The 27,731-nt window shown below is 46.3% G+C and overlaps 1 protein-coding gene across 1 annotated transcript in view; it reads left to right on the forward strand.

The window, feature by feature from the left end:
• Positions 1-212: 212 nt before the first annotated feature.
• Positions 213-27,731, forward strand: part of Txnrd1 (thioredoxin reductase 1) — an 89,243-nt gene continuing 61,724 nt past the window's right edge. Inside the window, exon 1 of the mRNA XM_059245654.1 lies at positions 213-247. The gene's annotated coding sequence lies outside the window, so the exon portion shown is untranslated. The remainder of the gene's footprint in view (positions 248-27,731) is intronic.

Raw genomic sequence — 27,731 nt, forward strand, 5'->3', positions numbered from 1 at the left:
ATGGGGTACCACCGAAAAGCAAGCCGCACCCCCTCCGGCTCGCCCCACCCTGCTAGCTCTCCCGCGGCCCCGCCCGCCCGCCCGCCGCTTATCCCGCCCCTGGCCGGCAGGGGGCGCGCGTGCTCCGCTCGCCCTCCTCCTCCTCCTCCTCCTCCTCCTCCGCGCGCTCTGACCCGTGCCCGCGTGCCCGGGGCTGCGCTCGCCCGAGCCAGGAGGAGGAGGGCAGGAGCCGGCGAGGCTGTGTCAGGTACGGCCGAGCCCGGCCTTGCAGCCCCTCCACGCTGCGGGGAGAGAGACGCCCCCACGGGAGCGGCTCTCCGGGGAGCTTCCGCGGGGTCGGCGGCCGGGCGGGAGCGGAAACGGGCTCAGGCCACCAACGGGCCACCCTGCCCGGGTGAGCCGCGGGTTCGTTGGGGGCCCCGACCCCGCTGGCCGCCGCGACCTCCCGCAGACCCCCGGCCCGGTGCAAGCGCTTCCCGCAATGGTTTCGAGTCCCCTCCGTTTTACAGGTGAAGAAACCCAGGCTCGCAGAGGTTAGGAAAGTTGCTCAGGGTTACCCAGCTGGAGTGGCAGCGCGGGGACCCAAGTGGAGGCCTCTGGGCTTCGGGGCTCTGGCTGGCATCATTGGTTACACACACACACGCACACGCACACGCACACAGACACACACACACACACACACACACACACACACACACACCGTCCTTTATAGGTTCCAAAAGGGAAATCCAACACTGTGCCCCGCCCTTCCGCGGAGATGGTGAGATAGGGCTCACCACGTAGGGTGCAGGGCTGGTGAGGGAAGGTTGGCAGGGAAGGTGTGTGAGGAGGGAAGGGCATTCGGGGCCAGGGCAGCCCCAGGGAAGAGCGTGCAGAGGCCCGAGAAGAGCTGAGCACTTGGGATGGGGAAGGGGAGGTCTTCGGGGGATAGGAGAGTTCCCACGCGCCAAGGGCAAGTAGCTAATGTGGCCACTTCTCATCTACCGTGAGGGAGTTGGGATGTCCCAAATCGCCCTCTATGAGGCACCTCAGGACGCCCCCTGACTCCCACGTACTATCACACCTTTAACTGGCTTACTTTGAACACAGTCACTTTATATACACAGTTGGAAACATAACCAATTTTGTCGCCCGCTCCGCCCAAGCTGAGGACTGAACCCAGGGCCTTGCTAGGCAAGTGTCTGCCACTGAGCTAAATCTCCAGCCCCAAACATAACCAAAGTTACTGTCTATGTAGTTTTGTGTTAACTTGACACAGGGAAGAGTCATTTGGGAAGAGGGAACCACTATTGAGGAAACGCCTCCATAAGATTGGGCGTGGGGGCATTTTCTTAATTAGTGATTGATGTGGGATTGATTGACACCATTTTCTTGGTGTCATATACCCCTGGACAGGTGGTCCTGAGGTGCATAAGAAAGCAGACTGAGCTTGCCACGGGGAGCAAGCCAGTAATCGGAAACTCACCATGGCCTCTGGTGTAGTTCCTGCTTCCGGGTTTCTGTCTTGATTTCCTGTAGTGATGGAATGTGGCTGAGAGCTGTAGGATGAAGTGAACCCTTTCCTCTCCAAGTGGCTATTGGTCATGGTATTTTATCACAGCCGTAGAAATCCTAACTAAGGCACTGACTTAACCCTGTTGAGGTGTTTAGTTCAATAGTGATAAGTGAATTTTCACTGTGCTGTATATCTCTGGAACTCTCTTACAGCAAGTTTACCGCTTCCTGTTTCCTGATCCCTCCAGCGCATTCTATGTTTCTGTGACCCTGACCACTTGAGGTTCCTTATCCAAGTAGAATCACACAGATAGAGTCGTTTTGTGGCTGGCTTATTTCACTTAACAAGAGAATGTCTTCAGGTTTAATCTTTTTCGTCTAAATAATAGTCCATTCTAGGTTCAAAGTACATCATGTTTATCCTTTCAATATAGTGAGATTTTGAGGGGCAGTGTTGGGGATTTTTTTTTTTTTTTTTTAAAGTGCTGAATGCCGTTTATTGAAGGAAAGTGTTGGGAATTTTATCTGGGGCCTTGCATAAGTGTTCTGCCACTGAGCTACAGTCTCAACCCCAGTAAATTCACATTTTTAGTAGACTATCTTTTATTAATTCTTTGATAATTTTACACATGTAAATAATGCATCTGGATCATCTCCATTGCCAACCTCCCCCTCCCCCAGGCACCTGGGGCACCCACATCTCCCATCCCACTCTGTGTGGCCTTTCTCTCTGGTTATGGCTTTTTTTTTTTTAATCTATTGAATCCATAGTGCTGCCTGCAGGAATGTTGACTGACCTGTTGACTTAAGCTTGTACAGGTCACCATAGCTGCAGAGAGTTTCTTCTCAAGGGCAGTAGCCAAGTCACATCAGCTCTTCTCCCCATCCTGCCTCTTAACATTGTCTTACCTCTCTTCAGTGGTGTGTGTGTGTGTGTGTGTGTGTGTGTGTGTGTGTGTGTGTACATGAGGGTGCAGGAGTATAGCATGTGACATCAGAGGACAGCCTCAGATGATGGTCCTCAGGCACTGTCCATATTTTTAGACAGGGTCTCATTGGCCTAGCTACTATTCCAGGCTATCTCTGTCTCCCTTGCCAGAATTACAGGTTTATATTACTGTGCCTTTTTTTTTTATTTTAATTTTTATTGTGTGTGTGTGTATGTATGTGTGTGTATTTATGTGTGTGTATATGTGTGTATGTGTGTGTATGTATGTGTGTGTATTTATGTGTGTGTATATGTGTGTATGTGTGTGTATGTATGTATGTGTGTATGTATGTGTGTGTATGTATATGTGTGTGTATGTATGTGCGCATGTGTGTGTGTGTGTGTGTGTGCCTGCTTGTCTATATGTGCACCATGTCCCCTGGAACTGGGGTTACAGGTGGTTGTGAGCACGTGGCATGGGTGTCGGGAAATGAACCCATTGCCTCTGCCAGCACACCAATCACTCTGTGCCTCTGAGCCGTCTCTCTCGCCCCCTCTTTTCCTTTTCCTCACACTTTCGAGCAGGAGCTTACTTACTTACCTACCCAACTTACCCTTGTTTTACTGTGTGAAGCTGAAGTGTGGGCTTGTTTTAAGTACTGTTCTTAAAAGCACCACTTAGTTCTAGCCGTTTTTCTACACACACACACACACACACACACACACACACACACAGGCATTAGACACGCTCCTTGTGTGACACTTATAAACAGTTCTAGACGCCCTTTCTCTGGAACGACACTGCACAGCAACTTTACTGAAAGGTGAAGAACACGATCTTCCCTCATTTGTGCTAAGTCCCGAGAAGCCGGTTCCCACGTGAGCATCTGGGGTCTGATGGGAAGTTTCCCACAGCCTGGTTCAAGCTGCTGATGACGCCCTGTCTCAACTGACTGAGTGACTCTGCACCCAAGCGTCTATTGTTTATCGGGCATCGCGGGCTCAGATAAACAGGGTGACCTCAGCCTTCGAGCATAGAGTCCACTGGAGAAAATGCAGTGTCATGCATGGTGTGCTGTCCGGAAGGTGGAGGGCGCCAGCAGCTTGGGGAGAAGGCAGAGGGAGTACATTTGGGTGCTTAGCATTTAGCATGTGCTTTTGCTATAACACGTCCCATTCTTTCTTAATTAGCTTGTAAAAATCTTTCCTGCTGGAGTTTTGAAGATGAGGAATGTATGGCAGTCATTCCTGTAACTCCCCCAGTCCTTGGCTTCCTGCCCGACAGGCGGACACAGGCATCCATCTGCACCATATGCAGAAGGGCACTTACAAGTGAGGAACCTTCCAGAAACTGGCGCAGTTAACACTGACCAGCTTCTCAGCAAGGCAGGGGCCGGTGTTTCTCAAAGATGGCCCCAAGACCACTTGCAAAAGTTGATTACATGGGAGCTGGGAATGTGGAGGTTACAAACACGCTTTCCTGAACCTAGTGACTGGGTCTCAGACCCTGGGTGCATTGGGTGGGGGATGAGGCTGAGAAAGCCACCAGGGACCCCTGAAGCAGAGGGAGAGGGGAAGTAGGAAGCTGGGCGTGGACATCTCCTGGCTGTCATGCTGGGAACCCCAGTCAGACGTTAATATTGCATGATCTGCCGGGCAGTTGAGGAAAAGATTAGCTTTTTGCCTATTTTAATGTCATAACTTATGTCTTTGTCCATTGTTGGTTCTCTGTATGTGCACAGACTACCTAGAGCTTCTAAATTATTTAATATTGAAAGTAAACTTCAGACTTAGAGTCAATTAAATCCTTGAAAGGAGGAGTTGGAATCTGTGTACCTTTCTTCCAGGGAATAACTGAGTGAGCATTCCTTCTTGCCTGGTTTCTAGCCCTGGGCTTCACTTTGCTGGTGAACTAGTCTACCATTAATGTAACATTAATGTAAAGTGATAATGGATGTTTACGCAAAAAAAACCTTCTCATATCTCCTCTAAAAATGATTTTTGTTATTTTATGTGTATGGTGTTTTATCTACACATAGACCACGTAAGTGCCTAGTGCTCACGAAAGCCGGAAAACGGCATTAGATCTCCTGGAACTAGTTATAGGTGGTTATGAGCTGCCACGTGGGTGCTGCAAACAGAACCTGGGGGCTCACTGTGTAGATCTGGTTGACCTGGAACTTTTCTAAGTAGACCAGGCTGGTCTCAAATTCAGAGAGATCCACCTGCCTCTGCCTACCAAGTGCTGGGATCAATGGTGTGTGCCACCATACCCTTTCTATTTTTTAACTTAGCGTACAAAGCAGCAGGTTTCATTGTGGCATATTCATCCCTGTGTCACTATTATGATTTCTTCTGACTCGTCCCCCTGCCCCTCCGCCCCTACATCACTTCTCTACCTGTCTGTTTAGCCGATGGTAAAATGGTTTTCAACCTTCAGGCCTGTTCAGCGTGCCACCAACATTGACCAATGTGTAAAAGGTACTTTTGCCACGGTTGAGTGTGATGGTAAGGTATGTATACACAGACATTCACTTCAGATAACCATGTACATTAGAGGAAAAACTGAGCCAGACAGGAAGTAGTTCACTGGCTGAGAAGTGACTTATGGGAAGAATGACAGGCTACCTCACTCCAGATAATGTTTTCTAGCTCCACCCATTCACCTGTACATTTCATTTTTCTTAACAGCTGGATAATATTCCATTGAATGTGGCACAATTTCATTGTCCATTCATCAGTTGATGGGCATCTAGGCTCTTTCCAATTTCTGCCTATTAAGAATAGAGCCGCGGTGAACATGCATGAGCAGGTGTCTCTATGGTAGGATGTAGAGTTGTTTGGGTACATGCCCAGGAGTGGTGTATCTGGCTCTTGAGGTAGATTGATTCACAGCTGAGGAACCGCCACACTGATTTCCATAGTGGCTGTACCAGTTTGCACTCCCGCCAGCACTGGATGAGTGCTCCCCTCACCCCAGTCCTCACCAGCATGAGCTGTCATTTGTTTTAATGATCTTGGTCATTGTGACTGGTGCAAGATAAAAATCTCAAAGTATTTTTTATTTGCATTTCCCCAATGACTAAGGGTGTTGAACATTTCTCTGTTTCTCAGCCATTTGCGTTTCATCTTCTGAGAATTCTCTGCCTCAGTTTTAACTTGGGTTGTTTCTCTTGATGGTCAGTGGTTTTTTGTTTTTGTTTTATATATTCTAGAGACTTGCCCTCTATCAGATGTATACTTGGTAAAGATCTTTTCCCACCCTGTAGGCTGCTGCCCTGTCTGAATGATGGTGTCTTTTGTCACACACAAGTTTTTCATGAGGTCCCATTTATTAATTGGTGTTAGTGACTGTGCTATAGTGTCCTGGTCAGGAGGTTGTCTCCTGTGCCAATGAGTACAAGGCTGTTCCACTCCTCCTCTCCTGTCAGATTCAGGGTGTCTGTCTTATGTTGCAGTCCTTGATTCATCTGGAGTTGAGTTTTATGCAGGATGATGGACTTGGGTCTGTTTACATTCTTCTACATGCAGCCACTGTCTGTCCAGCAGCATTGTTGAAGATCTGTCTTCTCCAGAGTCAGGAGTCAGTGCACCGAGTACAGTGCCACAGGGGTCTGCGTAGAGGCAGCCATAGTGCTGCTAATGAGAACTTGGTTTTAGTACTGCAGAAGCAATCTTGTTTTCCGGGGCCAGGACTGGATTTCATTCTGTTTTGTATGGAGAGATCAAGAAAAAATGAAAGAAGAAAAGAAATAAGCAATCAGCCTCCACCCCCAAGTATCATCTATCAGAAACGTAATACTGGACGTCTTGGGAGGGAAAGCTTGGCTCCCAGAGAGCCCTCAGGACACGATCAAGCTGATTTGTGGGTTTGTTGCTGGGACTTTCCTGTTTTATTTTTTTTAACTATGGTGTAAGATGAATTGCTAAATGGTCTTATTAATAAAAACCTGGAGCCAGACATTGGGCTGAAAAACTGAGAGATCAGAGTAATAGGACAAGCCACAGCCAACCCCACCTCACCAACTCCTCAGCTTCCAAAGAGACCTACTTCCTGTATACTCATGCCTTATATGCCTTTCTGTTCTGCCATCTCACTTCCTCTCTCTGCCCAGCTACATCACTTCCTATCTGTCTATACAGACTCCAGACCTCTATGGTTAGTGCTGGGAAAAAGTCGTGTACCACCACGCCTGGCTCTGTTCCCAATGTGGCCTTGAATTCTCAGAGATCTGGATAGATCTCTGCCTCCCTAATGCTAGGATTAAAGTGCTATTATTGCCTGACTTCTATGTTTACTACAGTGGCTGGCTGGCTTCCTCTGATCCTCAGATAAGTTTTATTAGGGTGCACAACATATTGGGGGACACTATATCACCACACTATGGTCTCACGCTGTAGTCTAACAGGCCTGGGACTTCCTATGGAGACCCGGCAAGCCTCACTCTTGCAGACCCCCTGCCTCTGGTCTGCCCCAGGTGCTGGGGTTTCAAGTGTGCAACACCACCCCAGCCTGACAGCGTCTATTGAAGCATCCATAGGAAAGGCACATGGCTTCTCCGGCCCCAGGTGTGGGCAGAGTAGTGAGGGAGGAGGCAGAGGTCAATTTGGAGGGAATTGCATGGGATCATTTCTTTCTGCAGCAGCGCTGGTTAATAGTCCTTCTTAGTCGATTAGATACAAGCTGTGACTCCAGTGGACTTTGGGACTTAAGACATTACAAGACTTGGGGGTGTGGGGTTGAAGGACAGCTCGCACTGAAGAGCATTGCTGTTCTTCCACAGGACCCAGGCTCAGCTGTAACTCCAGTTCCAGGTGATCCAGTGTCCTCTTCTGGCCTTTTTGGGTGCCGTACACCCACGTGGCATATAGACATACGTGAAGGCATAGCAACCATACACATAAAATAAAAATTAACAGCAACAAAACACCTGAGATTTTTTTTGTGTGTATTCCTTTTGTAACTCAGCTGCACAATCCTTGAGGTCACCCTTTGTGGATGACATCCTGCCAGGGTGTCTGAAGGCTGGCCAGGCCTGCACATAGAACTAAGTCTCCCTTGCATTTTCCCTGTCCTGACATTGCTGGCCTCTGCCGCCTGTTTGAATGTTTGGTTCTTCTGCTTAGGATGCTCCTTTTGCCCCCTTTGCCAGGCAAACTCTCCCCATATAAAGACTGGTTCAATTTTGCAATTCCTCCGAGAGTAGGAGTCATGCCCTTTCTGGGTGGCACTGTAGGACACGGTGTTCTGTGAAGCATGTCGAACGCAAGGCTCTTTTGTAAGAGTTGTATTTCCTCTTTGGGCCTTGCATGCTGCACAGCAGATGTTGAGGAAATGCTTGAACAGTCAGGTTCTGACTTCTGTCTGGTTTTCTTGCCCCGTGATCATCCCAGGAACCTCTGTTTTCCCTCTTAGGAACTTTTATCTCTTCTTCTTGCTTCTGATCTTCTGAATTCCCACAGAGGGGCAGCTAGCACAGGTCAAATGGACCCTGTTATGAAGGTAAAAGAGCGAGACTTTTGGTTTTATTTTAGTGTGTGTATGTGCGTGTGCATGTGTGTGCGTGTGTGCATGCATGTGTGTACGCGCTACCCGTATGGAGGTCAGAGGTTGTGGGACCTTATCTTCTACCTTCTTTGAGACAGGATTTCTTAGTTTGCTTCTGTGTATGAGACACTAGGTGGCATGAGAGCTCCCAGGTATTCTCCTGCCTCTGCCTCCTATTTCCTGTGTGTGCACTGGGATTGTAGACACATGCCCCCAACACTTGGCTTTCAGTGGGTTCTTGGGTGTAGCTCTGACTGACCTGGAGCTTACACGTAGACTAGGCTAGCCTTGAACTCAGATCTGCCCATCTCTACCTCCCAAGTGTCATCACATCCAGCCAAGAATGGAGACGTTTGAGTATTTCTAACATCCCATATGTGACAGCACACTTCCCAGGAATAAGTTTGGGTTTTTTTGTTTGTTTGTTTTTTTGAGAGCGAGTAAGTCCTAAGGTAGCCCTGTGGACTTTATTCTGTTCAGCACTTAGGAATCTTCTACATGGTAGGCATGGTTGAAGATGCTGGGTGTCTATGAGTAAGTATTCCTTCATAGAGTCATTTTCTAGAGTAATCTGTAACTTCAGGGACTCAGGAAAAAGCAGTGAGACTTCCTGAGTGTGTACCATGATGCGGTTCCTATGCTGAACACTTTGCATATATGAACTCATCTAAATCCTTACTTACTCATTTTCAAATTTAATCTATTCATTTTTAAATTTTATGTGTGAGTCTTATGCCTGCATTTATGTCTGTGTACCGTGAGTGTGCTTGGTACCCATGGAGGTCAGAAGATGGCATTGGAGCCCCTGGAACTGGAGTTGTAGATGGTTGTGAACCACCATGTGGGTCCTGGGAATCAAACCTGCATCCTCTGCAAGAACAGGGTGCTCTGGACCACTGAGCCGTCTCCGCAGCCCACGCCAGTTAATTTCCTCACTGCAACAGCAGAAGAGGAAAATGAGACCAGGGAGGAGAAGGGCTGCTAGCTAGCAGGCAGCAGGACCAGGCTCCTGTCAGGAGCACGTGTTCTTAATCACGATGCTGATATCTGACATGTGACCCCCAAGGGGGGCGAAACCCACAGGTTGAGAACTGCTGGTTTAGGGTATGACTGCTGAATGCTGTAGGCTTGCTGAGCTTTGCCTGGGAAGCAGAGAGGTTCACTCTCTCTCTCTCTTCATGTCCCCCACTTCAGCTGTAGCCTTGGAACATAACCTTGAGCCAGAAGAGCCTGGCAGAAAACCGCGTTGCTCTTAAGATTGGTCTGACATCAGCCTGCCTTTCCAGAAAGCTTGTGTTGTGTGTGTGGGCTCCTTATTATGGCTCTACAAGTCATCTGATGGTGTGGAAAGAAAATTAGGGTTACTAGAATGGTGTTCCAGCTATAACATAGCATCCATGGAGCTGTGCAGCCTTAAACAAGTCCCAGAGCACCTCTGGGGCATGGTGCGGCCTTAAACAAGTCCCAGAGCACCTCTGGGGCATGGTTTCCTTGTCAGCCAGGTAAAGTGAATGGGGAAACATTAAGTCCTTTTAGCCTCTCTCGATCTGACAAGAAGAAAATCAGACACCATGCCCCTAAATTTACATATAATGAATATGATAGCTCCAAATAAAAATACCAAGCATTTTATGAATTACATGATATTCAAGGTAATTGCACTTGAATTATTTAAGACATGTTTTTTCATAGTCTTGGCTGCCAAAATTCATGTCTTTACAATGACTAAGGTCTTAACTCACCTACTTCATTTTATATGGGCAAATCAGTAGCTCAAGATAACAAGGACAGACATGTTTTACAGCAATAAACACCTGGAGGTCCAGATGCTGTCAGTTGTATTTGAAAAGGATCTGGGTGGAATGATTTGCATAAATTCAGATTCTATATCTGGGCATTTTCTGAAGGGAGTGACCCCTAAATTTAAGTTCCTTATTTGTGAGTTAGTTCTTTATTTTCAGCTAGTCTCCTTTCTGTCGCTGTGGTGACAAGAAGCATCTTAGGTGAGAAAGGGGTTTATTTGACCACCTAACATGGGTGCTGGGACCCAAACTTGGGTCATCTGGAAGAGCAGCAAGCATTCTTAATCACTGAGCCGTCTCTCTAACCCTCTCAGGTCATTAACAACAGTTCTAAAGATTTTATTTGCTTGTTTGTTTTTGAGCTGAGGATCGAACCCAGGGCCTTATGCTTGCTAGGCAAGCGCTCTACCACTGAGCTAAATCCCCAGCCCCAAGATTTTATTTGTATTGCGTATGTTTGAGTGTCTTGTTTGCTTGTCTGTGCACTGTGTGTGTGCAGAGCCAGAAGGAAGGGTCAGATGCCCTGGAGCTGGAGTTACAGACTGCTATCAGCTGCCGTGTGGGTGCTGGGAACTGAACCCGGGTCCTCTGCAAGAGCAGCTGGTGCTCTTAACTGCTGAGCCATCTCTCCAGCCTCTTTTTTTTTTCAGATTCTTTTTTTTTTTTTTTAAGATTTTATTTATTTATTATGTATACAGTGTTCTGCCTGCATGTGTCCTTGCAGGCCAGAAGAGGGCACCAGATCTCATTATAGATGGTTGTGAGCCACCATGTGGTTGCTGGGAATTGAACTCAGGACCTCTGGAAGAGCAGCCAGTGCCCTTAACCGCTGAGCCATCTCTCCAGCCCAAATGGTAGATTTTTTTTGTTTTGTTTTTGTTTTTCAAGACAGGGTCTCTCTGTGTAGTTTTGGTGCCTTTCCTAGATCTCGCTCTGTAGACCAGGCTTGGCGTCGAGCTCACAGAGACCCGCCTGCCTCTGCCTCCCAAGTGCTGGGATTAAAGGTGTGTGCCACCACCACCTGGCCTCTCCAGCCTCTTAAACTGTTTTTAAAAGGTGATGTACTTATAAAATTTTAAAATTATATTTTATTTTTAGTTTTACAGAGTTCTTTAGTATTGTCTTTAAAATGGTTGTGTCTTCTTAACAGCATCAATATTGAATTTTATAGCCAGGTAAATCGGGCATGGCAGCGCATGCCTTTAATCCCAGCACTCAGGAGGCAGAGGCAGGCAGATCTCTGTGAGTTTGGGGCCAGCTTCATCTATGTAGTGAGTTCCAGGACAGCCAGGGCTACATAAAGAAGTCCTGCTTCATGCCTCCCTGCTCCCCAAAATTAGGCAGGTAAATGGAAATTGGTCTTGCCCTTCTTCTCTGTGGTCCTTCAATGATGCTTCCAAATTCCCTGTGCTAGGCTCTAACTGTAATAGGATAATCTCTGGCATTCTTGATCTCCTACAACCGTGGAGTCCTGGATGTGGTCTGTAGTCATGTCAGAGTAGGCTTATCAAGTGAGGCAAGTGGGAAGTTCCTGCCCGGCCTGTCCCCCAGCACTGCCCAAGGTTACATTTAACCTCCAGTGAGACCCCTCAAACACAGGAGCTCCAACCAGGCCACTGCGGTCCTCGTTCCAGAGCTTGCTTCTGGCACAGCCGGTGCTTCATCTGAGGAGTTCTCTGCAAGGATGAAAGTGTTTGAAGTCTGAAGCCTTGTCCCAAAGCATTTTTCCATTAACAGAGAAATGATACTAAAGATTAGTGTGTGTTTATTGTTTTCGGTGTTAGAAGTTCGTCCTCGTGCCTATGACAGAGTCTTTGGTCTTTTCCCTGTGCTGCCGTACGCATTTCTGTTTTATTTTTCTAGCATGCCTCACCCCTTGCAGACTCTAAAATGCACATGTAATTATCCATGTCTTCACTTTATACATTGGGTCATGCTCCTCCATGGAGGCTTCCCCACTCTTCGGCCTTTTATGGAATAACTTCTCAGTTAATGGGGCCTCATTAGACTCCAGGGTAATGATAGGCAGTGTGTCTTGTGGGCTGAATAAAACACTATCCATCATTATCACTTTATTAAAAGAAGTCCTCTGAGAACAGTGAGGTGTGGGTGAAATTGTTTGCTCTTGACAGGAAGTTTTGTTAAGGGGTAATGGGACTCCAGAAATGCCTCATTTCTTCTGATTTCTTGCTGTCTGGATGCTTTTCACTGTGGGCAACTGAGTCAAAACACGTGGGTAACAAACCTACAATCCAGAAAGCCATGACAGCAGAGCAGAGCACTGTTAAAAACTGTATCAGACTTGAAGTACTCACACTACTCAAGTTCTGACAAGGGGCAGCCTTGCCGCCGGGTGTTTGCTGGGCTCTATGTCTTCTGTTCTCTATGTCTTCTGTTCTCTATGTCTTCTGGGTTCTATACCTTCTTGTGTGCTATGCCTTCTGGGCTCTTTGTCTTGTGGGCTCTATGTCTTGTGGGTTCTATGCCTTGGGCTCTATGTCTTCTGGGCTCTATGCCTTGTGTTCTCTATGTCTTGTGGGCTCTATGTCTTCTGGGCTCTATGTCTTGTAGGCTCTATGTCTTGTGGGCTCTACGTCTTGTGGGTTCTATGCCTTGGGCTCTATGCCTTCTGTGCTCCATGCCTTCTGGGCTCTATGCCTTCTGTTCTCTCTGTCTTCTGTTCTCTATGCCTTCTGGACTCTATGTCTTCTGTTCTGTCTTCTGGGCTCTATGCCTTCTGTTCTCTCTGTCTTCTGGGCTCTATGCCTTCTGTTCTCTATGTCTTCTGGGCTCTGTGTCTTCCTCCATCTCCCAGCTTTGAAGTCTGTAGTTCTCTTCTCTTACCCTTCCAAAGGCACAGGCCTTTACCTTGTCCTCTGAAGAGGCTTAGTAACTAGATCTAGTGATGTCTGCTGGGTTTTGTGTTGTTGTTAGTCTCTAGAATCACAAAGCAGACCCTTTGGTCCTTCAGTGCTGCTCCAAGTCCCTGTGCTTTGAGTCCCTCAGAGATGGATGAGGCTCAAGAGGGGAGGGGTGCTGAAGAATCTCTTCCTCAGTCAGGCTGTATCATTTTTCCTTCCTACGTTTGTCCTGAATGATCTTGTTGAATTCTCAACAGTAGGGAGTGGTTTCTCTGGGGGTCTACACTAGAGGACTGCATTGTTCTAATTGGTTTTTGGAACTTTGGCAGGAAAGTGAACTGGCATTCATTTAAATCAGGAGAAGAGTTTTTAAAGCTATGTAATTTATTTATTTAGAGTCAAGGCTTTGCTGTGTAGCCCTGGCTGACCTGGAACTCGCTCTGTAGATCAAGCTGGTCTGGAACTCAGAGAGATCCACCTACCTCTGCCTTCCAGTGCTGAGACTGAAGGTGTGTGACCCTGAACGCAGCTGGTTTTTTCATTTTTTAAGTCCTAGAGAAACAGAATTTGGGGTGGTGGTTTTCAGGCCTTTGACCTCAGAACTGTCCTGGTCTCTTTTCCTGTTGCTGTGACAAACACCCCGACAGAGCAGCCTGGGGGAGAAGGTTCCTTTAGCTCAGGCTCTAGTTTACAGCTTGTTGTTGTGGCGAAGTCACATTGCATCTGTGGCCAAGACCCAGGGAACAGGAGCACATGCTTGCTGGTGTGATTCCCTGCTTAGGTGATGGTCCCACCCACGTTATTAAATAATCAGATCATCTATCACAGACACACCTAGAGGTTAACCCTTCACAGATGTGCTTGGAGGCCTGCTCTGGGGTGTCAGGTTGGCAGTTCTAAATGGCACAGGATCCCTTACTCTCCGACATTCCTAAGGCCCAACCGTGAAAAGGCAGCTAACATCTTAGGATACCTGCAGGACCTGCAAAGGTGTTTGTGTGGTCAGAGAAGTCACTGGGTTCCACCTGCTCATGGAAATCCAGGACCACCTAGAGGTTCCTCAGCTGCAGTGACGAATGCCTGCAGGTTCTCAGCCTCAGAGCTTTAGACTCAAGCCAGAGCAGAGGGCTGTGACTGGAGGCCATGGAATGAAGGATTTCCCCCCAGATGTGAACGGGAATGTGCCGTTATGAGCTTGATCGGAAAGCTTTGACATCTGCTGCCCAACCAGCAATTCTAGCAGTTTATTCAGCTGCAAATATAATCAACACCGTCTTCTCCTCACCCAGACTCACATCCTTTTGCACCTTACTGTGTTTGCTTTATTTTTATTACTTGTACCCTATCTTTCCCCTTCTCTCTCCTCTACTCACACACACATCACACAACACACACACACACACCATATACACACATATCATACCACACACATATCACACCACATATACATACACACCACATGCACATACACATCATACCACACATACATCACAGCACACACATCACACCACATACACACCCCCTTCCACATATCACACGACACACACATCACAACACACATATACATCGTACCACATATACACAAACATCACACACCACACCACACACACACCACACACACACACATGTCAGACCATACACACACCTCATACCACATACACACACCACACACACATAATACATACTCACATCAAACCATACACACATCACACCACACACACACACCTCATACCACATACACACACCACAGACACAGACACACACACACACACACACGCACACGCATGCATGCATCACACACACACACCACACACACACACACACACACACACACACACACACACGCATGCATCACACACACACACCACACACACATACCATTCACACTCATATCAGACCATACACACATCACACCACACCTCACACTACACACACACACACACACACACACACACACACACACACACACACTTCTTCCTGAACCATTTGAAATACATTTCAGACATCAGAGCTTTCTTCCCTTAATACCCTTGCAGGTCTCCCAGGAACAGTGATGTTCCACGCAGTCTGTTCTATGCAAAGAATTCACTGTTGTTTTAATCACATCATCTAATGTAACCTGTATAAAATTCACTCAGTTGCCCTCCTCCTCCCTCCATGGTTTTTGAGGCATGATCTAACTAAGCTTCACAAGTTGCAGTTTGTAGCCAGGTTATTACATTTTGCGGATTATGTAGTAAGAGCCTCTTAAAGAAGGTGACCAGTTCAAAGGACACCCGTTTCCTACATTTAGATCCCTCTCTGGGTCAGTCCCCTTCACCCTTGGGAACTCAGCTTTGCTGACACACTCAAATTTTCCATAAGTTCAGAATGCGTCTGCATCACTTTAGGATGGTTTGTAGTCAGGTTGGCCGAAGCTTCTACACCTTTCTGGTCTCTGCTTCCGCCATGACTTTGGACTGTGATGCCCTGGGTTGCCTACCTAGAGCTGCTCTGTGTAGCTAGGGAGGGATGACCCAGGTCTCTCAAGAGAGATATTACACCACCCTGTGTGTAGTGTGCCCAGTCAAGAGTCACTCACCTGGTACTAGTCCACGGCTTGGCTCTGTGTAAGCTTTCCTGAGTGGCAGCCATGAGGCCAAACACTCATTTTAGTATGGGAAAGCAGTGTTAAGATGTGAAGCTCAGGCTGAACATTTAGATCAGGGGTAGAGTATTTGCCTCACAGTGCAGTGCCCGAGGTTGGTCCTCAGATTGGGACAGGCATGGGGGAGACATGGGGGATGGTGTTAACAACAACAGCAAAAATAGAGAAGGAAGCCGCCTCCTTGAGGAGGAGTGATCTGGGGTTGGTTTCCCTCGTAGGTCTGTGGCTGAGATGCCTCGCTTTCTCTCTTACATCACAAGATGTTAATGAGTTCTCTGCATACTTAAATCAGAGAGAGTTGTTTGACGTTTAGGAGGACACCCGAGAGGGTGTTTTACAGCTTGCTGAGTGTAAGGAAGCAGGCAGAAGCCCGTGTGCCTGGGTATCCATAGGACTAATTTGTCCTCTGTGTCGGGACCTTCTTATGGAATCTGGCTTGCACAATTGCAAGTCTGTGTTACGCGGGATCTTCTGTCTTGTTTAACCATGTGTTACGCCATCCCCACGTTTTCCGAATCTTGAACTGTGTGCAGCACTGAGAATCACTATGGCTCAAGAGGCTCCTGTAGTTAGCACTCTCCCTGAAGTCAGGCATGCGTTGCTTCTGGATTTTTTTAATGACAAGTGATGATGTTGTAACCAAGTTGTCGACATAATGAAGTAAGAGGAGGAGCTTGAGGGCTGGACAGGATGGGGTGATGTGAGCTGGGAAGCTGGACAGCTTTGGGAGGCAGCGAGGCAGCGGAACTGTTCCTGTGCCCAGAAAGACAATGGACATGCCAGGCGGGGAGGTAGAGGGTAGCTTACGCTGCACACTCTCACGTCCCTGGAGTCATTTCAGCAATGTTTTCCAGCACTGCCAGTTCGCATTTCACTGTCCAGTTTTAATTTGACTGTAAATAGCATAAACAGATTCTCTTATTCTAGACTTGCTGTTTCCTTTCTGATCAAATATCTGTCCTTATTTGTTAGTCCTTTTGTAGTTTGTATCTTGTTTATTTTTTCTTGAGTTATTTTTGTTCTAAATATTCTCCCTGTTCTTTTCTTTGACCTTATAAATGTTACTAGGACTTTGCAGTATAATCTGTTGCACATTTTTTATGAAGCAAAGTTGGACGATATTAGAAGCAGGGTATTTGTGTATGTGTGGTGTGTGTGTGTGTGTGTGTGTGTGTGTGTGTGTGTGTACATGTGCATGTGGAGGTCAGAGCTTGATTGCCTTCTGCCTGACTTCTGGAGACACAAGGTCTTTCACTGAGCCTGGGGCTCATCCCTTTAACAAAACTAGGCAGTGAGCCCAGGATCCTCTGCATCCTCGGCATCCCCAGGGAATCAGGCTTTGTACATGAGTTCTAAGGACCCAGACTCTGGCCCTCATTAGCATGGAAAGTGCTTTACCAACTGAGCCGTTCCCCAGCTCCCAAGAGGTAGCTTCTTTTTTCTCTACATTTTATTTTAAACATTTGTTTGATTATTTGTGTGCATTCACACATGTTCCTTGGAGTGCAGATGGGGTGTCGGAGGAGAACTTGTAGAATAGGTTCTCTCCTTCTGTGGTGTGGTTCCTGTCAGACTTGGAGACCCACAAACTTCAGAGTCTCTGCCTCCCTCCGTTTCCTCATGGGAGCATCAGGATTACAGATGTGTACACCGCCATGTCCATGTGGTTGCTGGATGTCTGAACTCATGTTCTCACACTTGTGTGAGTGCTTTATAGGATAGGGCATCTTCCAGCTTCCTACTGCGGTTATGAGAAGTAGTTTTTAATAGTTTTAATAGTAGACATATATGGGGTGTGTGTGTGTGTGTGTGTGTGTGTGTGTGTGTGTGTGTGTGTGAAAAGGACAGTACTATACACTTTCTCAAGAAAGTCACATTTACATGTCGTGTGTGTGTGTGTGTGTGTGTGTGTGTGTGTGTGTGTGTGTGTGTGAATGAATGGTCTCATGTCTTCTGAAGTTACATTGTTCAAAAAGTTTAATAGATTAGGTAGCGACTGGGGAGATGGCTCAGGGCGTGGAAGACCTGAGGAGGTTTTTGTTGTTGTTTGGGTTTGGTTTTCTTTGACACAAGGTCTCACTGTAACCTTGCCTGTTCTGGGAAGCACTATGATGTAGACCAGGCTAGCTTTGAACTCACAGAGCTGTGTCTGCCTCTTGTCTCCCAGATGCTTGGGTTAAAGGCTTGGGGCCTGAGTTCTGTCTCAGCAGTTCACATGGTAGAAGGGGAAGGCTCATTTCTGCACCTTGTCCTCTGACCTCCACACACACGGTGGCATGCACACACGGTGGCATGCCACCTGTCCCTACAGCCAGTCAATGTAATTAAAAAACAAAAGGTGACATCTCTTGCTGTACTGACGGTTGGATACTGAAAATGTGGCAAAACACCGAAGAACGATTCCTGAAATGGAATCCAGGCTTGTGCAAGCTGCGCACTTTTTTTTTTAAACAGTGCTTGAGAGAAGATGGCCGACAGCCTGCTCTGAGCACACCACAGCAGCAAGTGTCAGCCCTGAGGTCATTTTGCCTTTAGGTCCTTATTGTTGTTGTTTTGTTTGTTTTTTGAGACAGGGTTCCTCTGTGTAGCCCTGGCTGTCCTGGAACTCACTCTGTAGTCCAGGCTGGCCTCGAACTCAGAGATCTGCCTGTCTCTGCCTCCCAAGTGCTGGATTAAAGGTGTGTGTCACCTTGCCCTGTTCCTTTAAGCCCTTTTTGCTCAGCGCTTCTCCTGTCTTGGAGAGAAGCTTGGGTCTCAAGACAGTTTGAGGTGGGAGGACCCTTGTCCTGAAGCTGTTCTTGGGCAGTAGTTCAGGTTCTCCACATAGCGGCCTCCAGCGAACTGCAGCTCAGCTCTGCGGGCGGGCTCTGGCGGTCCTACAAGGTCTCCAGAGACCTCAGCTGAAGCCGGGGTTTCCACACTAACACAGCTGCTCTTTCCTTTTATATTTACTTCTAAACTTAGGAAGTTATTGCTTCTAGAATTTTACTAGAAAAAGCTTCCTGTCATATGCCTTGTTGCTGGAAACCTAGAGAAAGTTTCCTAGTTATATAGTAAGTGCTAAGTTAAAAATAGAAAGATAAATAGGTAGATCTGGGTGGTGGCGGAATATGCTTTTAATCCCAGCTCTTGGTTGGGAACAGTGAGTTCCAGGACAGCCAGGGCTACACAGAGAAATCCTGTGTCAAAAAAACTAAAAACAAAAACAAAAAACAAAAAAAGCCCTTCACCAAATTATCAAGTCATTACCATACTATTTAAGAATGCAGTTTCTCACCAGATGTGGTTGTACACACTTGGGACCCCTGAATTTAGGAGGCTGAAGCCTGTGACTACTAGTCACAAGCTGGCCTGGAGTACATAGCAAGACCTGTCTCAAAAAAAGAAAAAAAAAAACCCAAAACCAAAAAACAACTTTACACATTTTCTTTTCACAATGGCTTTTTATATAAATTATTCTATAGTTGTCTATTTCTGAGCTAGCTAATTTCGTCTATTGACCTCTGTGCTGATTTTTATAAATAAAAGCATGGAGCATATTTTATTATTACCTTTGGGTTTAGATCTTGTCAGTGGAAAAATAGGATAAAGAAATGGGTGAAGTATTAGAAATTGATCATGTGTGAAAAGAAGAAATTGTAATTACAACTTTCTGACCACCTGTTTCTGTGATGTTCTTGCAACACTTAATGTATTTTTTTGAATGCTGCTTTGAATTATATTTCAAATTAAGAAAGAAAATGATCAATATGTATTATACACATGTGTGAAATTGTCAAAGAATAATAGAAATTTTTATGATTGATGAAGAAGAATCTAGACAGAAAGAAAGATAAGCAAATAACAAACTCAAAAATGTGTTTTATAGGCAAGTTTTAAGGAAAAATTCTAGTGATTTTAATTAGTTGAATAATTTATGATTTATAGAGAGATGATAGACATATAAATAAATGTACCCATTGTCTATTTGCTTTGGTAGACAGTCTCTCCTTGGTGAGACTGCAGCTTTCCTTAGTCATAGATCTTGTGATGTCCCTTTGTGCTGGGTTCTGAATATTGGCAAGGCTCCGAACTTACTAGTTAGTTGGGTGGTGCCCTTGGCATGGATGCTATGTGAGGAATTATAGCCTCCTTTTAGAGTCAGTCATCAGGTGGAGGAGTCAGCCAAGCACAATGGGATTAGGAGCCAATTCTGACACCAGTTAATTACCTGCCTTGACCTTAGATTCTTCCTCAGGAGGAGTGGTTGACCTACTGACTCCAAAAGGCCCTCCTGGGATGCCACCGCAGATCTTTCCATAGCTGTTCCTACTGGGAATCCTTGTTTCTGTGCTGCCCTTAGAATAATAAAAGTGAAAAAGAGAAAACAAACCCCAGAGATAAATTAAAATTTTTGAGGTGACGTTGGTGGAACAGTCACGTGTCCCAACAGTTATTGATTAAGAGTGCAGGTTAGAACATCACTGAAGATGAGGTGCATAGGTTCATAAATGTGCAAATGTAGACAAGTACACATGTGCTTGGGCTTCATGCCTTGCTGTTCGGTTCAGTGGTCATGGATGAGACCCAGGGAGCCACGCTTGTGCTTTGGTAAAGGCCTGCCTGCATACCAGCTGTGGAAGATAAGCTAGAGTCTGATCTGGTATGTTCTACAGCCAATACAAACCCCGCTGATCTTTTGGGTCCTGTAATTAAATGGTATAGATTTTGCTTTTCCTTTGAGAATCCATTCCTTAGTGCTTTATCTTTTCAGACCTAGTCTATAGCAAATTACTGTAAAGTGGGTAGTTTATAAACAGCAGCATTTATTCGCCACATTCTGAAGTCTAAGGATTCCAATGTCAGTGTCCCAGCAGATCCCATGGCTGGTGATGGCCCACTTCCTGGCTCATGTCTATGATCCCAGCACCTAGGAAAAGGCAGGAGGATCAGGAGCTCAAGGCTATCCTCAGCTACATAGCAAGCTTGAGGCTAGACCTGTATATTAGACCCTGTCTCAAAAAACAGAATCCCACCACTTTGAGCCGATAGGATGGATATAATAAAGAATACACATAAGTGCTGGCAGAGATGTAGGTAAACTGTTTTCCAAACTGCTTGTGGAAGTAAGTGGGGTAGTTGCTTCGAAAAACAGTTTGGCAGTTCTTCAAGAAGTTTACTATAGTTATCATGTGACCCAATAATTCCACTTGTAGGTGTTTTCATAAAAGAATTGAAAACAGTGTCCAACAAGCTCATGAACATGATGTTTATAGCAGCTTTATTCATTGTCCACTACTCATGAATAAACTGATGGAATGTGGTGTGTCCACACAAGATAATCTTACTTGGCCTGGAAAGAAGTGAAGCGCTGATGTGTATTACTGCTGTGGTTCCGAGCACATACAAGGATCAACTGTGAAAATATTGAGAAAATGGACAAAGAATGCTTCCAGCAGGATGGTGGTGGCACGTGCTTTTAATCTCAGCACTCAGGAGGCAGAGGCAGGCGGATCTCGGAGTTTAGGCCAGCCTGGTCTACAGAACGAGTTCAGGACGGTCAGGGCTACACAGAGAACCCTGGCTCGAAAAACAAAACAAAACAAAACAAACAAAAAAAAAAAAAAGGGAGGAGGAGGAGGAGAAGAATGCTCTTCAGATTTAGCTATCTAAAATCACTCCCGACAAGAACTAAAGGTAGGGTAGAGCCTATTTGGTGCAGGCTCTGAAACAGAGAGGGTTTTGCTAGCCAGAAGTGACTGTGCCTTGGTGTTGATGGTGCTGGGCCACAGTGTTGTTATCATGTAGCAGGGACATCCACCAAGCTGGATTTGTGCTCATTGTAAAAAAATAATATTTGTTTGTTTAGTGTGTGTGTGCATGTGTGTGGGCATGCATGCTTTACAATATGCATATGGAGGTCAGAGGACAACTTAGAGGATCAGTTCTCTCCTCCTACCATGTGGATTCCTGTAGACGGAGTTTTCTCCAGTCCTGTCCAGCCCCACGAACCCCACAACCGCTTATAAAATAATTACTCAGGGGGTTGGGGATTTAACTCAGTGGTAGAGCGCTTGCCTCGCAAACACAAGGCCCTGGATTAGATCCTCAGCTCCACTAAGAAAAAAAAAAATCACTCAGAATTAATTAAACTGCTTGGCCATTAGCTCAGGCTTACCATTGTCTAGCCTGAGCTAATGGCCAATCAGTGTTTTATTTATCAATCAATCATCCACAGCAGATTCCAGGGATGGAACTCAGGGAGGCTTGGCAGCCAGTGCTTTTACTTGCTGAACCATCGTGTTAGTTCCGTGCTCACCTTTCATGTATGTGCGTGTGAGGGTGAGTGTATCCGTGTGTGCATGTGAATGCACTTGCACACATGTATAGAAGCCAGAGTTGCCTTCCTCCATTGTTCTCCACCGTAGTTTTTGAGACAGTCTCTCACTGAACCTGGAGCTCACCAGGGTGGCGAGGCTGGCCGGCCAGTGAGCTTCAGGGGTCCTCCTGTTTCTGCACCCACCCCGGTGCAGAGCGTACAGACATGTGCCAGGTGTGGCACCTTCTGTGTGGGTGCTAGGGGTCTGAACTCAGGGCCTGATGCTTGGGTGGCAGGTACCTCACCAACTTAGGCTGTCCCCCCAGCCCCTCTTGCTCACTTTGATGCCTGATCGGAATCCTGGGGAGGAAATGGAAAGTTGGAAGGCATTTGCTGTTATTTGTGACTTGCTTTTCAGTCCTTTGGGGCTTGAAGATCCCACTCATTTATCCAGAAGTTAGTTGGGAAATAGGAACTCAGTTGTTTATTTCTGTATTTGTGTAAGGAAGGGATGGGTTTCTTTTGCCCTCTCTGTACTCACCCTACAGGCTAGATGGGCACAGCATAGGCCCGATGTTCGGACCTTCCCTTGTGCTCCCAGGGAAGGTTCACATCACTGCCTGTCAGGCTCTCCTGAGAACAGACACAGAGTGTGGCAGGCTGATCCAGGAATAGTAAGCTGCTGGAGGTCTCCAGGGATGAAGTCGCTCCATGGACCTTACACACTGGAGTCCTTCCTCAGATCCTGTATTTTGGCCTTGGGCTAAAATTGTGAGGCTCCCAGGGTGACCCTGATATTAGCTAGTCTGTTGTCCCTCTTTCCTCTCTGATAATTGCCGTCTTTGCTCACATTGCTTGTAGCTAAGGGCCATCACCCCATCCAGACCACGCCAGAAAACCCAGTAGCTCCCTCTGTGCTCCCGCAGACCCCAGAGCCCAGTGGCTGGCCACCAGCAACTGCTGTACTATAAGGTAAGGCTGTCACCCGGGGGATGAGGATTGGCTCAGCTGGGGATTTGACAGACATGTATAAACAACTGGGCTGCACCTTCGAGAGAGCATGAGAGAGCGTGTGCATGTGTGACTCTTCACAGGAACTGTGAGTGTTGATCTGAGAATAAACTTCTGCTTGACCACTTGTTTTCTGAGCCTTTTCAAAGTCCCGTGTGGTAAAGGTCACAGAGGCCAGGGAGGCAGAGTGAGGTTGCTTTGCATCCTCTGAGCTGGTCCCTAGGGAATGTTTCCTAAGGCTTTGGAGTGTTTTCAGCTTTTTCTAGTTAACTCTTGTTCTGGCTTATTGTGGGGCAGAAGGGAAGTGACTTTCAAAAAAAAAAAAAAAAAAACCACAAAAAAAACAAAAAAACCCGTGTCTTTACTTGGTTCATACTTTTAGATTTTTATCAGCGAGAAAGCGGCAGTGATCACATCTTGGCCAGCTGGTTTAATCCGGCTGGGAATAGCCACAGAAGGAAGGGTGAGGATGAGGCTTCTGACAAACTGGTCTGCCGTGTCAGAGGCCTAGGGCGCTGAAGTTCTAGAGTCTTCACTTTCACACAGTTGGTGTCCTCTCCCTTCCGAGACCCGGAGGAATTGTTTTCGTCATTGTCATTTTGAGACAGGCCTTGAACTTTTTCTGTAGCCAAGGATGACCTTGAATTCCTGATCCTGGCCTACACCTGCCAAGGCAAAGGTTTCTGTTTTGATTTGTTTGAGACGGTCTCTTTATGTAGCTCTGGCTGTCCTGGAACTCTATATAGACTAGGCTGACCTCAAACTCAGACAGCCACAGCCTTGGGCTTTCCAAAGTGCCGGAATTAAAGACGTGTGCCACCACGCCTTGGCAAGGCAGTGCTTTCTGGAGGCTAACCATCTGTCTAGGCTCAGCCTTAGGAACTGGTGTGGGCTTGCATGTTCTCCCCCCCCCCTGTGTGTGTGTGTGTGTGTGTGTGTGTGTGTGTGTGTGTGTGTGTAAGGAAAAGGGAAGGTACATAGGCCATGAGAATACCTGTGCCCAGAGGAGCCTTTGACCTGTCACTTGTGAGCACAGCCTGCACCATTCCCACCTCAGGCTTCATCCCTCAATATGACAGCCATGCTTTGGTAGGAGGGGGCGCTGTGATGAGAATCGGGTCACAGAGGTGGAAGGCATAAGCCCTGTCCTGGGGGGCTGTAGTCAATCCGAGAAGGTAGAGGGTAGGTTTATAAGGAAATGGGGACTGGGGAGATGGCTCGGTGGTAGTGCTTGTCGTAGAAACTTGAGGACCTGTGTTCAGACTAGCACTCATGTGAAAAGCCTGATGACGTGTGTAATCTAAGTGTGAGAAAGCAGGGGAAGACTGGACTGATCCTGGGCTGGCTGGCCTGTCATCCTGGCCTAACTGGTGAGGTCTCGGTTCAGATTTTTTGAGATTCAGATTCAGATTTTTTGAGACCAAGGTGTAACCAGTGGTCGTGGTGCACACCTTTAACTCCAACACTGGGAGGCAGAGGCAGGATTTCTGAGTTCAAGGCCAGCATGGTCTACCTAGTGAGTTCCATACCAGTCAGAGCTACATAGTGAGACCTGTCTCAAAACAACAACATCAACAACAACTGAAGATGATGATGGTGATGATGATGGTGGTGATGATGGTGATGATGATGGTGATGGTGGTGATGATGATGATGGTGATGGTGGTGATGATGATGATGGTGGTGGTGGTGGTGATGGTGATGATGATGGTGATGGTGATGGTGGTGATGATGTTGATGATGATGATGGTGGTGGTGGTGGTGATGGTGATGATGATGGTGGTGGTGGTGGTGATGGTGATGATGATGGTGATGATGGTGGTGGTGATGGTGGTGATGATGATGATGGTGTCCATGATGATGCAGAAAGCAAAGAATGATTGAGGAAGACACTTCACTTTGACCTCTGGCCTCTATACCCACTTGAGCACACACACACACACACACACACACACACACACACACACACACACACACACTGGGTAGATAGGATAACCTACGCTGCACTAAATACTGAATGAGGGACCCAGGCAGTACGAGTTATCAAAGTTAGGCAAGGGATGGGAAGTAGAAATCTGCTGTGTAATTTTTGGCCCAATTATCTAGCTCTGGTGACTCTGCCTACTTTGCCTGAAGATTCCCAACCCCTCACCTTAAAAAAATCTTAAAGATGATTGGCCTAGACTAATGTGTTACTGGTTTCTTTTAGCTCTGTAATTATTAAGATTTCTGATCTTTTTTGTTACCAAATAATAGGTAAGTGCCTGGACTTCAAAGTTATAGCTTGGCTCTGGCCTCTGGCTTGCTAATAGCCATGTGATCATGGTTAACTTGGTTATGCCTCAGTTTCTCATCAGTAAATGTATATAATAATAGTAGTTATGTCATGACTTTAATGTGAAAATTAAATTAGTTAATATTTATAGAAGCCATAAATATACCTAGCACATAGAAAATGCCACAGAAATGTTTGTTAAAAGCAACAATAACAACACAACCCCAACTACTTACATTTCCTGTTTTCCTATCAGGACTGAAAATCTTAGACTTGATTCCAATATCTGACTGTTGTGTGAGGCGTATGTATGTGTTTGTGCGTGTGCATGTGTGTGGGTGTATGTGCATGTGAGTGTGTGTGGAGGCCTGAGGCAGAAATCAGTGTCTCCCTCAATCACTTTCACCTTGTTTTTGAGACGGGGTCTCTCACTGAACCTGCTGCTAATCAGCTGGGCTAGACTGGCTGGCCAATGGGCTCTGGGGATCCCTGTCTATAGTGCTGGAGTTCTGGACTTTCTCAGCCAGGCCTGAATTTCAGTGGGTGCTGGGGACCAGAACTTAGGTTCTCACACTTGTAGCAAGCAGTATACTGACTGAGCCACCTCCCCAGTCCCTCCAATATTGAGTTTAATTCCAAGTAAAATCAACCAGCATTAATTCCAAATACAGCTAATCCCAAGCCACCCTGAGCGCTTGCCACAAACTGTTTCTTGTTTGGCGCAGCTTCCAGTTAAGCACTGTGGAGGAGCTGGCGAGGACCACTTCTGGCCCTGATCCAGTTCTGTGTGTAGGCTGTGCTACTGCTCGGGATGACTGTATAGTGATGATCTGTACGATGAGTAGTCTCCCTGGTGACGGGGAGGTGGAGTCTTAGGGAGTTGTTTCAGGTCCCAGATCTTTGACCTGTAATAACTCTCATCCTTAGTATCTCGTATCTCTTGATTCTATGGATGCCACCATTTCCTGCTCCCACTTACTCAGTGCCTGCCCTTCTGTCCACCCCCGTCTTACTTCAGCAAATCTATCACGATGAGGGATTTCTGTCTACATACTGAGAAGGTTTTCTAGAAGCCTTATTTAATACCCCACTATCTGAATAATTGTAGGCATGCCAGGGTCAGACAAATAGACTGGTTTTGTCTTTGCCAATACCAGAATGTATTTACTATTGCTGTGTGTGACGTGTGTGGGCATGTGTGTGCAGAAGTTAAGGATAACTGTGGGGTTGGTTCTCTTCTGCCTTGATGCAGGCTGTAAGGATCAAACTCCGGTTGTCAGGATTACATGGCAAGAGCTCGAAGCTGCCTGCCCATCTTGTTCTAAATATACAAGCTATTGTCTTCCTTCTCCTTCTGCTCCTCCTTCTCTATTTAAGACAGAGTCTCACCACATAGCCTTAGGTGACTTTCAGTCGAGGGCAATTCTCCTGCCTCAGCCTCCCATTTGGACGCCCTTAAGCCTAGCTCTTTATAAGCAGTTTTCAGATTTATGCCAATTAATATGAAAATCTATTTTCAAGGTCTTTGAACATGAAGATGTCTAAATACTTCTCTTGGCAAAAATAGTGAATTTTTCTTGCAGGGCATAATTTGTATACTTAGTTAGTCTTATAAATTTTTTTTACTGCTTTTGTTGTTGTTTTGAGACATGGTATCACTGTGTGTAGTCCAGACTGACTTTGAACTCAAAATCATCTTGCTTCTGTCTTCTGAGTTATCTCTAGGACCATAGGTATATGCTACCACACCCAGCTTTAATATTAAAAAAAAATACCTTGAGGTAGAATTTCCCCAGGTTGTTTCCTTCTTGGATTTTGCTGTTTCATTCAGTAATTGTGATCTGTGTACCTAAGAGAGGAGGAAGTTCCTTTTCATGTTTATGCTTGGTCTGATTACCGTATCCTTATCTCTGAGGTGAGGAATATCATTTGTGGGAAGTGTCCACAAGGAAATTAACTTCCACAGGAAGGTGGAGGCCTACGTGTTGCGTAACATGATATGAGTTTTGAATTTGTCCTTCTCAGAAGGGTGGGTTTAAGGTACAAAGGTCAGCTCTATCTCCTCAGAAAATGTGATTTGCCTCTTAAAGAAAAACTCAGTGAGCATGTGCATCAGCGGGATCTGATGGTGACTCACCACAGCCGGCCGATGCCGGCCGATGCCTAGATCCATGCCAATGGTGTGTTGGCTAGCACATTCTAGAACATGTGACTTGCATGATTCAGTACAGATTTTTAATCTTGTACTGTGGAACTTGCTAAAGTTCATTAACCCACACGGTAACAGTTTCTTGAGATGGGACAGTACATAGTCTGGAGTATAAAGAGTATATTTTCTCCATCTAGCCAAGTTTTAATCCTGACTTTCTGAAGTTCTTTTTAGGATTTTATCTCTGAACCTAAAAACCTGGTTTTTAGTAACAGCCTGTGTACTTTTTGTTTCTGAAAGACTAAGGACATCACAAGAGTCGGTGGTTTTCTTAAGATTTATGTTTAATTATGTGTGTGAGTCTGTATATAGGTATGTACACATGAGTGCAGGTACCCACAGAGGCCATTGGATTCCCCTAGAACTGGAGTTACAGGCTGTGAGCTGCTGGATATGTGTGCTGGGAACCACTCACACGCTCTTACCCACTGGGCCATCTCTCCAGCCCCCAGGCCTGTGCTTTTATGTGATAGGAAAACATGTATTTACTTGTTGCTTACTTGTTTGTTTGAGATGGGGTCTCTCTTGTAGCCTAGCCTGGCCTGGAACTTTTTATGTAGCTGGATTTGGCTTTGAACTCTTGGTCCTCCTGCCTCCGTATCCGAAGCTCTGGGATTCCAGACATGTACCGCACGTGGCTTGAGCTCTTTTAGTCTTA

Source organism: Peromyscus eremicus, chromosome 18, assembly GCF_949786415.1.
Source record: "Peromyscus eremicus chromosome 18, PerEre_H2_v1, whole genome shotgun sequence".
In the NCBI taxonomy this organism is placed as follows: domain Eukaryota; kingdom Metazoa; phylum Chordata; class Mammalia; order Rodentia; family Cricetidae; genus Peromyscus; species Peromyscus eremicus.